A 14,074-nucleotide genomic window follows, 5' to 3' on the forward strand; every position below is an offset into this window, starting at 1 on the left:
CTAAGCATGCACACACATCTTCCAAACATTAGAAAATATTTTTCCAGTTTATAGATCTTCAACTATAAACATTCTTAGTTAAGATTCACAGTAAACTTTCTTTTTTTCAGCCGAAGCCATCTTGAGAGGGGGAAAAAAAAAACAGAGCTGGAAGAATCAGGTGCCCCAACTTCAGACTATACGACAAAGCTATAATAATCAAGATAGTATGGTACCGGTGGCACAAAGAGAAATATAGATCAATGGAACAGAATAGAAAGCCCAGAGATAAACCCATGCACCTATGGTCACCTAATCTATAACAAAGGTGGCAAGAATATAAGATGGAGAAAAGACAGTCTCTTCAGTAAGTGGTGCTGGGAAAACCAGACAGCAGCATGCAAAAGAATGAACTTAAGAATACTACCTAACACCATGCTGCTGCTGTTTAGTCACTAAGTTGTATCTGACTCTTTTGTGACCCCATGGACTGTAGCCTGCCAGGCTTCTCTCTCCATGGGATTTCCCAGCCAAGAAACTGGAATGGGTTGCCATTTCCTTCTCCAGGGGAATCTACCTGATTGAGGGATCAAACCTGTGTTTCCTGCATTGTAGGTGGATTCTCTACTGCTGAGCCACCAGGGAAGCCCACCTTCACAAAAACACTATACACAAAAGTAAGTTCAAGATGGATTAAAGATCTAAATGTAAGACTGCTGCTGCTGCTGCTGCTAAGTCACTTCAGTCGTGTCCGACTCTGTGTGACCCCATAGACGGCAGCCCACCAGGCTCCCCCGTCCCTGGGATTCTCCAGGCAAGAACACTGGCGTGGGTTGCCATTTCCTTCTCCAAAATGTAAGACTGGATACTATCAAACTCTTAGAGGAAAACATGCTTTTGACATATATCACAGCAAGATCTTTTTTGATCCACTTCCTAGAGTAATTAAAAACAAAAATAAACAAATGAGACCTAATTAAACTCAAAAGCTTTTGCACAGCAAAAGAAACCATAAACAAGATGAAAAGACAACCCTTAGGAGAAAATATTTGCAAACAAAGCAACTGAGGGATTATTTTTCAAAATATACAAACAGCTCATACAACTCAATATCAAAATAACAAGCAACCAAATCAAAAAATGGACAGGGGACTTCCCTGGTGGTCCAGTGGTTAAGAATCTGCCTTGCATTGCAGGGTACGTAGGTTTGATCCCTGGTCAGGGAACTAAGATCCCACATGTCATGGAGCAACTAAGTCTGCAAGCCGCAACTACTGAACCCCACAGACTCTGGAGCCCCATAAGCTGCAACTACTGAGCCCACGTGCCACAACTAGAGAGTCTGTGAATTGTAACAGAAGATCCCACATGACACAGCAAAGATCCCATGTGCTACAACTAAGACACAGCACAGCCAAATAAAAAAATTTTTTTAATGGGTGAAAGGGGACTTCCCTGGTGGTTCAGTGGTTAAGAATCCATCTTTCAATGCAGGGGATTCAGGTTTGATCCCCTGTCAGGGAACTAAGATCCCACATGTTGTGGGAGCAACTAAGCCTATGTGATGCAACTATAGAGCCCATGTGCTCTAAAGTCCACATTCTCTGGAGCCCAGGCACTGCAACTAGAGTCTGTACCCTCTGGAGCTTGTGTGTCACACTACAGAAGCCTGTGCTGCAACGAAGATCCCGTGACCATCAAATAAGACTCAACATAGCCAAATAAATAAATACATAAATAACTTTTCAAAAAATAGGCAGAAGACTTAAATACTTGACATTTCTCCAAAGAAGATATACAGAAAGGCAACAAACACATGAATGGATGCTCAACATCACTAATTATTAGAGAAATACAAATCAAAACTACAATGAGGTATCATCTCACACTGGTCACAATTGCCATCATCAAAAAAAATCCACAAACAATACATGCTGGTTAGGGTGTGGAGAAAAGGAAACCCTCTTGCACTGTTGGTGAGAATGTAAATTGATATACCCACTATGGAGAACAGTATGGAGGTTCCTTTAAAACACTAAAAATAGCACTACCATATGACTCAGCAAACCCACTCCTAGGCATGTACCCTGAGAAAACCATGATTCAAAAGATACAGGTATACCCTGATGTTCATTGTAGCACTATTTACAATAGCCAGGACATGGAAGCAACCTAAATGTCCATCAGTAAATGAATGGATAAAGACTATGTGGTACATATACACAATGGAATATTACTCAGCCATAAAAAGGAACAAATTTGAGCCAGTTGTAGTGAGGCAGATGAACTCTGAGCCTTTATACAGAATGAAGTAAGTCAGAAAGAGAAAAACAAATATATATTAATGCATATATATGGAATCTAGAAAAATAGTACTGATGAAGCTATTTGCAGGAAGGAATAGAGACTAGATGTAGAGAAAAGACTTGTGGGCACAGTGGAGGAAGGAGAGAATACGATGAATGAGAAAGTAGCATGACATATACACACTCATGCTCGTGCTTAGTTGTATCCAATGCATAGTTGTATCCAACTCTCTGTGACCTCATGGACTGTCGCCCACCAGGCTCCTCTGTCCATGGGATTCTCCAGGCAAGAATACTGGAGTGGGTTGCCATTTCCTCCTCCAGGGATCTTCCCAACCCAGGGATCGAACCCACATCTCTTGTGTCTCCTGCATCGCAGGCAGATTTTTTACCACTGATCCACCAGGGAAGCCCCATATATACATCATGTGTAAAATAGATAGCTAGTGGGAAGCTTCTGTATAACACAGGGAGCTCAGCCTGGTACTCTCTGACAACCTAGAGGGGTGGGATGGAAGCAGGTTCAAGAGGGGACATACATAAAATTATGACTGATTCACATTGTTGTACAGCAGAAACCAATACAATATTGTAAAGCAATTATCCTCCAATTAAAAAATAAAATAAAACTGAAAAAAAAAAAAAAAAAAAAGAACTACCATATGACCTAGCAATCTCACTACTGGGCATATACCCTGAGAAAACCATAATGCAAAAAGACACATGTACCCCAGTGTTCACTGCAACACTATTTATAATAGTCCAGGCATGGAAGCAACCTAAATGTCCATTGAGAGGTAAAGATGTGGTTCATATGTACAGTGGAATATTACTTAGCCATAAAAGGAACAAAATTGGGTCATTTGTACTGATGTGGATGGACCTAGAATCTGTCATACAGAGTGAAAAAGAAAAAAAAAATATCATACATTAATGCATATATGTGGAATCTAGAAAAATGGTACAGATGAACCTATCTGAAAGGCAGGAACAGAGCCACAGACAGAGGATGGACATGTGGGCACAGGGTGGGGAGGGGAGGATGGGATAAATTAGGAGATTAGAATGGAAACATATAGACTGCCATGTGTAAACTAGATAGCTAGTGCAAACCTGTTGTATACTACAGGGAGCTCAGTTTGATGCTCTGTGGTGACTTAGATGGGTGGGATAAGGGAGGTTCAAAAGGGAGGGGATATATGTATGCATATAGTTGATTTACTTTGCTGTACAGCAGAAACTAATGCAACGTTGTAGAGCAATTATACTCCAATTTTAAAAAAAAGAATGAAATAATGCCATTTGTAGCAACAACATGGATAGATCTGGAGAATATCATACTAAGTGAAGACAGAGAAAGACAATTATCATATGACATCACTTATATGTAGAATCTAAAAAAAAAAATTATACAAGCAAACTTTATCTACAAAACATAAATAGACTCACAGACTTACAGAACAAATCTATGGTTTCCAGGGGTAAGGGTAGAGGTGAGGATTGGGAGTTTGGGATTGACATGTACACACTGCTATAATTAAAACAGATAACCAACAAGGACCTACTGTATAGCACAGGGAACTCTGCTGAATATTCTGTAATAACCTAAGTGGGAAAAGAATTTGGAAAAGAATAGATACATTTTATATAAAAAATTTAAAACAAATAAAATTAAAAACAGAAAATGAAAAAAGTATACATATACAAAGTCTTAATATTAAGAAAACAAACAACCCAAGTGAAAAATGGGCCAAAGACCTGAATAGACAGTCATCAAAAATTAGATATACAGATGGCAAATAAGTATATGAAAAGATGTTCAACATCATGTCATTAGGGGAATTACGCATCAAAACAACATGATATTACAACACATCTGTTGGAATGACTAAAATCCAAAACATTAACACCACCAAATGCTGACAAGGATGTGGAGCAACTAGAACTCTCATTCACTGTTGGTGGGAATGCAAAATGGTACACCCACTTTGGAAATAGTTTGGCACTTTCTTACAAAATTCAACATACCTCTACCATACAACCCAGCAATTGCACTTCTTTGTATTTACCCAAAGGAGTTGAAACTTATGTCCACACAAAAATATGCATATGGATATTTACAGCAGCTTTATTCATAACTGCCAAAACCTGGATATAACCAAGATGTTTTTCAGTAAGTGAATGATAAATAAACTGTGGTACATTCATTCAATAGAATACTATCCAGCAGTAAAAAGAAATGCGCTTTCAAGCTATGAAAAGACATGGAGGAACCTTAAACACATATTACTAAATGAAAGAAGCTAGTCTGAAGATATTACAATTGTGTGCTTTCAACTGTGTGACATTCTGGAAAGGTGAAACTAAGGAGACAGTAGTAAGAAGATCAGCCAGCAGGCAGGAAGACGAGAAAAGGAACAGGTAGAGCACAGACTACTTTGTGTGCTACTCTAATGGTTGATATATATGATTTTACATTTTCCCAAACCCATAGAATGTACATCAAGAGTGAAATCTCAATAAACTATAGACTTTAGGTGGGAAAAAAAGAAATCTCTTGTTTAAGCCACCCAGTTCGTGGTACTGTGTTGACACCCCAAGCTCACTAGCACACTGGCTTAGAGGATCAGGGTGAAGTCCCTGCTGCCAGCCTGTGCTCTACTTTCAACTCAAGGAGGCCATGTCAGGCTGAGTGTGGGAGAAGAAGAGCGGCTCAGTTTTGTGTAACTGAAAAAAAGAAGCATCTCTGAAGTGTTTTAATAACATTCTGGGTCTTAACTTTAGCTTTCAGGGCAGAAACATACTAGGATAAATTAAGAACATTTACAATGTTTTAAATAGGGAGAAGGGTGCTGTTGAATAATAATGTCAATGCTAACTAGATGTTAACAAATCCTAGTCTTTTAGAAGGCTTGTGACCCTTATTTGAACCACTGTGAACAAAGGTTGAAACAGTGAGCTTTTATTTAGGCTGAAAGGAAAGCAAATTATTGAAAAATTGACGCCCAATTCTAGGATAAGACACAACTGTTATCTATCACAAAGAAAGAAGAACCACTTCTATTTTGATCAAAAGACTGAGGGCACTAAAACAATTTAATCTAACTCCATACTTCGTGCATTTGATATAAAATTGAATGTTAAAGTTTCTTCTTTTGGAGTCACTATGTAGTGACACATTCAAACTCTAGAGAAGAGACCCAGAGAAATAAAAATATGTGCAGTCCTTTGTCTGTGAGGGTGCCATCACAGTGTGCTTCCTAGGTTTGGAGTTCTGTGGGTCAGTTTCTTCTTCTAGTCTGACCCTCCTTGTGGCCTGTCACAGGCATTCGTAAGACACTCTCTAGGATAGGGGTAGAGTCTGCAGACAGGAGATAGAGCGTTTGTTGCACTGCTGAATAGCATTCCATTGTATGTGTATATATAAGATTCATGTATCCAATCTACCAATGACTGATATCTGGATTGATTCTTTTATTTACTGTTAATGCAAATATGATTCTATTTAAATGATCATACATGTTTCCTGGGGGCTTCCCTGGTGGCTCAGTGGTAAAGAATCCACCAGTCTGTGCAGAAGACATGGGCTCGATCCCTGGGTCAGGAAGAGCTCCTGGAGAAGGAAATAGCAACCCATTCCAGTATTCTTGCCTGAAGAATTCCATGGACAGAGGAGACTGGCTGGCTACCATCCAGGGGGTCACAAAAAAGTCAGACATGATTTGCAGCTAAACAACATGTCTCCTAGTATACACGTACAAGAGTTTTCCATGATATATTTCCAGAAATAGAATAAACTGGTAATTGTACATTATGTCCATATTTATTTTTGGTAGCATTATCTTCTGAAGTTCCCCTGGAGAAAGGAATGGCAACCCACTCCGATAGTCTTGCCTGGAGAATTCCATGGACAGAGGAGCCTGGAGAGCTGCACTCCATGAGGTCGCAAAGAGTCAGAAACGCCTGAGTGACTAACATACTATCTTCTAAACTAGATGGTCAAGTGACCACTCTTGAGCTTTGGATTAGTGTTATATGAAATTTATAGATTAATTTGGTAGAAAATTGAGATCTAAGCAATAGTGAAATTTTCACATGCCATATATCATATGTGCTCTACTTGTACTTTGATCAAGCTTCTGATAAAACAAACTAACCCAGTCCATTTTCCTTAAACTTGTGGCAAAGATGTGCATAATTATGAGTACATCTGTTTCTGAAAATTCTGTGATACTTCTCCTTGAGGGCCAACAAAGCACCAAGGCTGGACTTTCTCTTCTACTCTCTATCATAAATCATTGTTTTGGAAACTTAAAATTAATAAAAGATAAGAGTTAAGGATTCATACCTATACTGCATGGTGGCTTAGATTTCCTTTCAACAGACTTTGGAGATTCAATTAAAATAACTCTTATAGGAACCAGAATTGAAAGAGACACATGTACCCCAATGTTCATTACAGCACTATTTACAATAGCTAGGACATGGAAGCTGGAGAAGGCAATGGCACCCCACTCCAGTACTCTTGCCTGGAAAATCCCATGGATGGAGGAGCCTGGTAGGCTGCAGTCTGTGGGGTCACTAAGAGTTGGACACGACTGAAGCGACTTAGCAGCAGCAGCAGCAGGACATGGAAGCAACCTAGATGTCATGGAAGCAACCTAGATGTCTATCAGCAGATGAATGGATAAGGAAATTGTGGTACATATACACAATGCAATATTACTTAGCTATAAAAAGGAACTCATTTGAGTCAGTTCTACTGAGGTGGATGAAACTAGAGCCTAGTATACAGTGTGAAGTAAGTCAGAAAGAGAAATACAAATACTGTATATTAATGCATATATATGGAATGTAGAAAGACAGTTAATGACGATCCAACATGCAGGGCAACAAAAGAGACACAGATGAAAAGAACAGACTTTTGGACTCTGGACGAAGGTGAGGGTGGGATAATTTGAGAGAACAGCACTGAAACATGTATATTCATTTCAGTTCAGTTCAGTCGCTCAGTCCTGTCTGACTCTTTGCGACCCCATGAATCACAGCACGCCAGGCCTCCCTGTCCATCACCAACTCCCGGAGTTCACTCAAACTCATGTCCATTGACTCGGTGATGCCATCCAGCCATCTCATCCTCTGTCATTCCCTTTTCCTCCTGCCCCCAATCCCTCCCAGCATCAGAGTCTTTTCCAATGAGTCAACTCTTCGCATGAGGTGGCCAAAGTACTGGAGTTTCAGCTTTAGCATCGTTCCTTCCAAAGAAATCCCAGGGCTGATCTCCTTCAGAATGGACTGGTTGGACCTCCTTGCAGTCCAAGGGACTCTCAAGAGTCTTCTCCAACACCACAGTTCAAAAGCATCAATTCTTCGGCACTCAGCTTTCTTCACAGTCCAACTCTCACATCCATACATGACCACTGGAAAAACCATAGCCTTGACTAGATGGACCTTTGTTGGCAAAGTGATGTCTCTGCTTTTCAATATGCTATCTAGGTTGGTCATAACTTTTCTTCCAAGAAGTAAGCATCTTTTAATTTCATGGCTGCAGTTACCATCTGCAGTGATTTTGGAGCCCAAAAAAATAAAGTCAGCCACTGTTTCCACTGTTTCCCCATCTATTACCATATGTAAAATAGATGACCAGTACAAATTCAATGCATAAAGCAGAGCACTCAAAGCTGGTGCTTGGGACAACCACACGGATGGAGTGGGGAGGAAGGTGGGAGGGGGGTTCAGGATGAAGGGACACGTGTACCTGTGGCCAATTCATGTTGATGTATGGCAAAAATCATCAAAATATTGTAAAGTAATTATCCTCCAATTAAAATTAATTTTAAAAAACTCTCATAAAGAAGTTCCTTAGCACTAACCTTATCCAGAACTGTTTATTATGCCCCCTGATGTAAAATAATGCTATAAAATACCACACTGAAGCAGGTGGTAAGATATGTGCACTGTCTGTTTGGATATGTTTATCATATGTTAAGATGCAGAGCACAGGAACTTGGACGTAAGACTTGTTTAGAAGTTTGAAGAAATTCTAAGTCATCTGCCACTGGGAACATACTGACTTATACAGGTTATCTTCAAGCTCTAAGACACCAATTAATTTTTTTTCTTTCCTATGACAAGTGCCTGACTGAAAAATGTTGAAATGTCAATAGGAGCACAGCAGAGCAATCATTCACTGATGTAACTGTCTTTATCTCCTCCTACCGACACTGAAACAACAGCTGCTGATTTACTTTCTGCCCTTGTTCTTTACCTAAATCCAACAAGCCTAACATAAGTCTCCAACTTTGATCCAAGCAGAAATTGTTCAAGGACAGTGACATCAGCCAGATGGCAGAATAGGAGATTTCGGCTAAGTCTCTAACTTTGCTCCAAGTAGAAATTGTTGAAGGACAGTGACATCAGTAAGATGTCAGAATAGAAGATTTCAGCTACCATCCCTCCACAGAACATCAATTTTGATAACCTCCCATGGAGAAGAGTGGAGAAATAACTCCAGAAAGAATGAAGAGGCTGAGCCAAAGCGAAACAATACCCAGTTGTGGATGTGACTGGTGATGGAAGTGAAGTCCAATGCTGTAAAGAGCGATACTGCATAGGAACCTGGAATGTTAGGTCCATGAATTAAGGTAAATTAGAAGTGGTCAAACAGGGGATTGCAAGAGTGAACATTGACATTTTGGGAATCAGTGAACTAAAATGGACTGGATTGGATGAATTTAACTCAGATAACCATTATATCTACTACTGTGGGCAAGAATCCCTTAGACGAAATGGACTAGCCCTCATAGTCAACAAAACAGTCAGAAATACAGTTCTTGGGTGCAATCTCAAAAACAACAGAATGATCTCTGTTCATTTCCAAGGCAAACCATTCAATATCACAGTAATCCAAGTTTATGTCCCATTCAGTAATGCTGAAGAAGGTGAAATTCAATGGTTCTATGATAACCTACAAGAGCTTCTAGAACTAACACCCAAAAAAGATGTCCTTTTCATTACAGGGGGCTGGAATTCAAAAGTAGTAAGTCAAGAGATACTTGGAGTAACAGGCAAGTTTGGCCTTGGAATAAAAAATGAAGCAGGGCAAAGGCTAATAGAGTTTTGCCAAGAGAACGCACTGGTCATAGCAAACACCCTCTTCCAACAACACAAGAGAAGACTCTACACATGGACATCACCAGATGGTCAACACCGAAATCAGAGTGATTATGTTCTTTGCAGCCAAAGATGGAGAAGCTCTACACAGTCAGCAAAAACAGGACTGGGAGCTGACTGTGGCTCAGATCATGAACTCCTTATTGCAAAATTCAGACTGAAATTGAAGAAAGTAGGGAAAACCACTAGACCATTCAGGTATGACCTAAATCAAATCCCTTACGATTATACAGTGGAAGTGACAAAGAGATTCCAGGGATTAGATCTGATAGACAGAGTGTCTGAAGAACTATGGACGGAGGTTTGTGACATTGTACAAGAGGCAGGAATCAAGACCATCCTTCAAAAAAAGAAAATGCAGAAAGGCAAAATGGTTGTCTGAGGAGGCCTTACAAATAGCTGAGAAAAGAAGAGAAGCTAAAGGCAAAGGAGAAAAGGAAAGATACGCCCATTTGAATGCAGAGTTCCAAAGAAAGCAAGGAGAGATAAGAAAGTCTTCCTCAGCGATCAATGCAAAGAAATAGAGGAAAACAACAGAATGGGAAAGACTAGAGATCTCTTCAAGAAAATTAAAGATACCAAGGGAACATTTCATGCAAAGATGGGCACAATAAAGGACAGAAATGGTATGGATCTAACATAAACAGAAGATATTGAGATGAGGTGGCAAGAATACACAGCAGAACTATACAAAAAAGATCTTCATGACCCAGATAACCACGATGGTATGATCACTCACCTACAGACAGACATCCTGGAATGTAAAGTCAAGTGGGCCTTAGGAAGCATCACTACAATCAAAGCTAGTGGAGGTGATGGAATTCCAGTGGAGCTATTTCAAATCCTAAAAGATGGTGCTGTGAAAGTGCTGCACTCATGGAATTTAGAAAGATGGTAACGATAACCCTGTATACGAGACAGCAAAAGAGACACTGATGTATAGAACAGGCTTATGGACTCTGTGGGAGAGGGAGAGGGTGGGAAGATTTGGGAGAATGGCATTGAAACATGTGAAATGTCATGTATGAAACAAGATGCCAGTCCAGGTTCAATGCACGATGCTGGATGCTTGGGGCTGGTGCACTGGGACGACCCAGAGGGATGGTATGGGGAGGGAGGAGGGAGGAGGGTTCAGGATGGGGAACACATGTATAATTTTTTTTTTAATTAAAATTGAATAAAAAAAAAAAAAAGAAAGTGCTGCACTCAATATGCCAGCAAATTTGGAAAATTCAGCAGTGGCCACAGGACTGGAAAAGGTCAGTTTTCATTCAAATCCCAAAGAGAGCAATGCCAAAGAATGTTCAAACTGCCTCACGATTGCACTCATCTCATGCACTAGCAAAGTAATGCTAAAAATTATCCAAGCCAGGCTTCAACGAAACGTGAACCGTGAACTTCCAAATGTTCAAGATGGATCTAGAAAAGGCAGAAGAACCAGAGATCAAGTTGCCAACACCTGTTGGATCACAGAAAAAGCAAGAGAGTTCCAGAAAAACATCTACTTCTGCTTTATTGACTATGCCAAAGCCTTTAACTGTTTACATCACAACAAACTGTAGAAAATTCTTCAAGAGGTGGGAATACCAGACCATCTTGAGAAATCTGTATGCAGGTCAGGAATCAACAGCTAGAACTGCACATGGAACAACAGACTGGTTCCAAATTGGGAAAGGAGTATGTCAAGGCTGCATAATGTCACTCTGCTTATTTAACTTATATGCAGAGTACACCAGGCCAAATGCCAGGCTGGATGAAGCACAAGCTGCAATCAAGATTGCTGGGAGAAATATCAATAACCTCACATACGCAGATGACACCACCCTTATGGCAAAAAGTGAAGAGGAACTAAAGAGCCTTTTGATAAAGTGAAAGAGGAGAGTGAAAAAGTAGGCTTAAGATTCAACATTCAGAAAACTATGATCATGGCATCCGGTCCCATCACTTCATGGCAAACAGATGGGGAAACAGTGGAAACAGTGACTGACTTTATTTTTGGGGGCTCCAAAATCACTGAAGATGGTGAGTGCACCCATGAAATTAAAAGATGCTTGCTCCTTGGAAGTAAATCTATAACCAACCTAGACAGCATATTAAAAAAAAAGCAGAGACATTACTTTGCCAACAAAGGTCCATCTAGTCAAAGCCATGGTTTTTCCACTAGTTAGGTATGGATATGAGAGTTGGACTATAAAGAAAGCTGAGCACCAAAGAATTGATGCTTTTGAACTGTGGTGTTGGAGAAGACTCTTGAGAGTCCCTTGGACTGCAAGGAGATCCAACCAGTCAATCCTAAAGGAAATCAGTCCTGAATATTCATTGGAAGGACTGATGCTGAAGCTGAAACTCCAATACTTTGGGGACATGATGCGAAGAACTGACTCACTAGAAAAGACCCTGATTCTGGGAAAGACTGAAGGCAGGAGGAGAAGGGGCTGACAGAGGATGAGCTGGTTGGATGGCATCACTGCCTGGATGGACATGAGTTTGAGTAAACTCCAGGAGTTGGTGATGGACAGGGAAGCCTGGCGTGTTGCAGTCCATGGGGTTGCAAAGAGGCAGACACAATTGAGCAACTGAACTGAATCAAAAGACAAAGTGGCTGAATGGATTAAAAAACAATACCCAACCAAACACTGCCTACAAGATATTCCTTTCAGCTTTAAGGACATACATAGGCTGAAAATAAAGGGATAAAGATATTTGCTGCAAATGGCAACCAAAAGAGAGCAAAGTTACCTATACTTTTTTAAGACAAAATAGGCTTTAAGTCAATAACTGTAACAAGGGACAAATAAGGGAATTTCCTGGTGGTCAAGTGGTTAAGACTCCAAACTTTCACTGCAGGGTCATGGGTTCAATCCCTGGCTGGGGAACTAAGATCCAGCAAGCTATGAGGTGTGGCCAAAAAGGAAACAAGGAACAAATAAGGTCATTATGTAATGATGAAGGGGTCAATTCATCAGGTATATATAACAACTCTACATATATATGCATCCAACATTGAAGCACTTAAATACATTAAGCAAATACCAACATAACTGAAGGAACAGAGAGCAATGCAATAATATTAGAGGACTTTCCTACTTCATCTTCACAACAGTCAGATCAACCAGACAGAAGACAAGGAAACACTGGACTTGAATTACGCTTTGGAACTACATGAGGTAGTAATCATTTCACAATATACATGTATATTCAATTTTTACTTGTCAATATTCCCTCGATAAAACTAGGGGGTTAAAAAAGAAATTGTTGGACTTTCCTGGTGGTCCAGTGGTTAAGAATCCACCTGCCAATGCAGGGGACACAGGTTCAATCCTGGTTTGGGAAGATCCCACATGCTGTGGCGCAACTAAGCCCATGAGTCACAACTACTGAGCCCACGTGCTGCAACTGCCGAAGCCCGCACACTTGGAGTCCGTGCTCTGCAACAAGAGAACTCACTGCAATGAGAAGCCTGTGCACCGAAATGTAGTCCCCCCTCGCCCCAACTAGAGAGAGCTGGTATGCGGCAACAAAGACCCAGTGCAGCCAAATAAATACATTTTAACACAGAAAGAAACTGTTCAAGTAGCAAAGTTCAAACTATCTTTTATAGTGTGGTGGAGTTTTCTGAAGCTATTTTCTCATAAATAAGAACAAGGCTTCTGAGAGAGGAAAAGGTGCTATTTGGTCGATTGCACTAAAAGTTGTGAAATTACAGGGAAAGCATGAAATGAGCACACATGAGTGTGCACGCTCAGTCGTGCCCAGCTCTTTGAGACCCCATAAACTGTAGCTCACCAGGCTCCTCTGTCCATGGAATTTCCCAGGCAAGGATACTGGAACAGGTTGTCACTTCCTACTCCAGGGGATCTTCCCAACCCAGGGATCAAATGGGCATCTCTTGTGCCTCCTGCATTGACAGGTGGATTCTTTACCACTGTACCACCTGGGAAGCCCCTGAAATGAGTAAATGACCAAATATATTTGAGATTCTCTGTGCCTGCAATTGTGCTAGGGATCCACTATGAATGAGACAGGCATAAACTCATCGTCACAAAGCTTACAGCTCCCAGGAAGATAGACAATGAACAAGTGTGAGGAAGGCTGAAAGGAAATGTGAGGCACTTTACTGCAGACCTCATAGGAAGTCACAGTTTCTTCTAGCTTTGGGCAGCCCAACTGGCACCTAAAGCTAACCATTAGTACATGTTTTTTTTTTTTTTTTCCCACATCAGACAGGTAATGTGCCGGCGTCGTAACAAGGTTTGCGGGGAGGCACATGTCACGTAGCAGCATGAACACCCAATCATCACGCTCATGAACTACAAAAGGATCCCATTAGTACATGTTTAACTTTGAGTCCACAGTAATGAACTCATTGGGCTTATCGGAGGCAAGTCACTTATGTTCTCCCAGTCTCACCCTCTCCTCTCTAAGGGAAAATGTTTTCTGATCTATGAAACATCTATGCAATGTTAGATGATATTATTTCTGTTAGAGGTATACCATTGAGTAAGTCATGAACGATGAAAATGAAAGGATGTATATTTCTCTCAGTCTAAAATTTTGACATGAGAGCTATCGGTTTTGGTGTAGGAAGAAATTCTGAGCATTTGGATATATGAATG

At 40.5% G+C, this 14,074-nt stretch overlaps 1 non-coding gene across 1 annotated transcript; it reads right to left on the minus strand.

Annotated features, from left to right (window-relative positions):
• Positions 1–13,675: 13,675 nt before the first annotated feature.
• Positions 13,676–13,780, minus strand: LOC139181822 (small nucleolar RNA U13). The gene has a single exon (XR_011565560.1). It is a non-coding gene; the product is annotated as a small nucleolar RNA U13 (small nucleolar RNA).
• Positions 13,781–14,074: the final 294 nt, after the last annotated feature.

This window comes from Bos indicus, chromosome X (genome assembly GCF_029378745.1).
Source record: "Bos indicus isolate NIAB-ARS_2022 breed Sahiwal x Tharparkar chromosome X, NIAB-ARS_B.indTharparkar_mat_pri_1.0, whole genome shotgun sequence".
NCBI lineage: Eukaryota > Metazoa > Chordata > Mammalia > Artiodactyla > Bovidae > Bos > Bos indicus.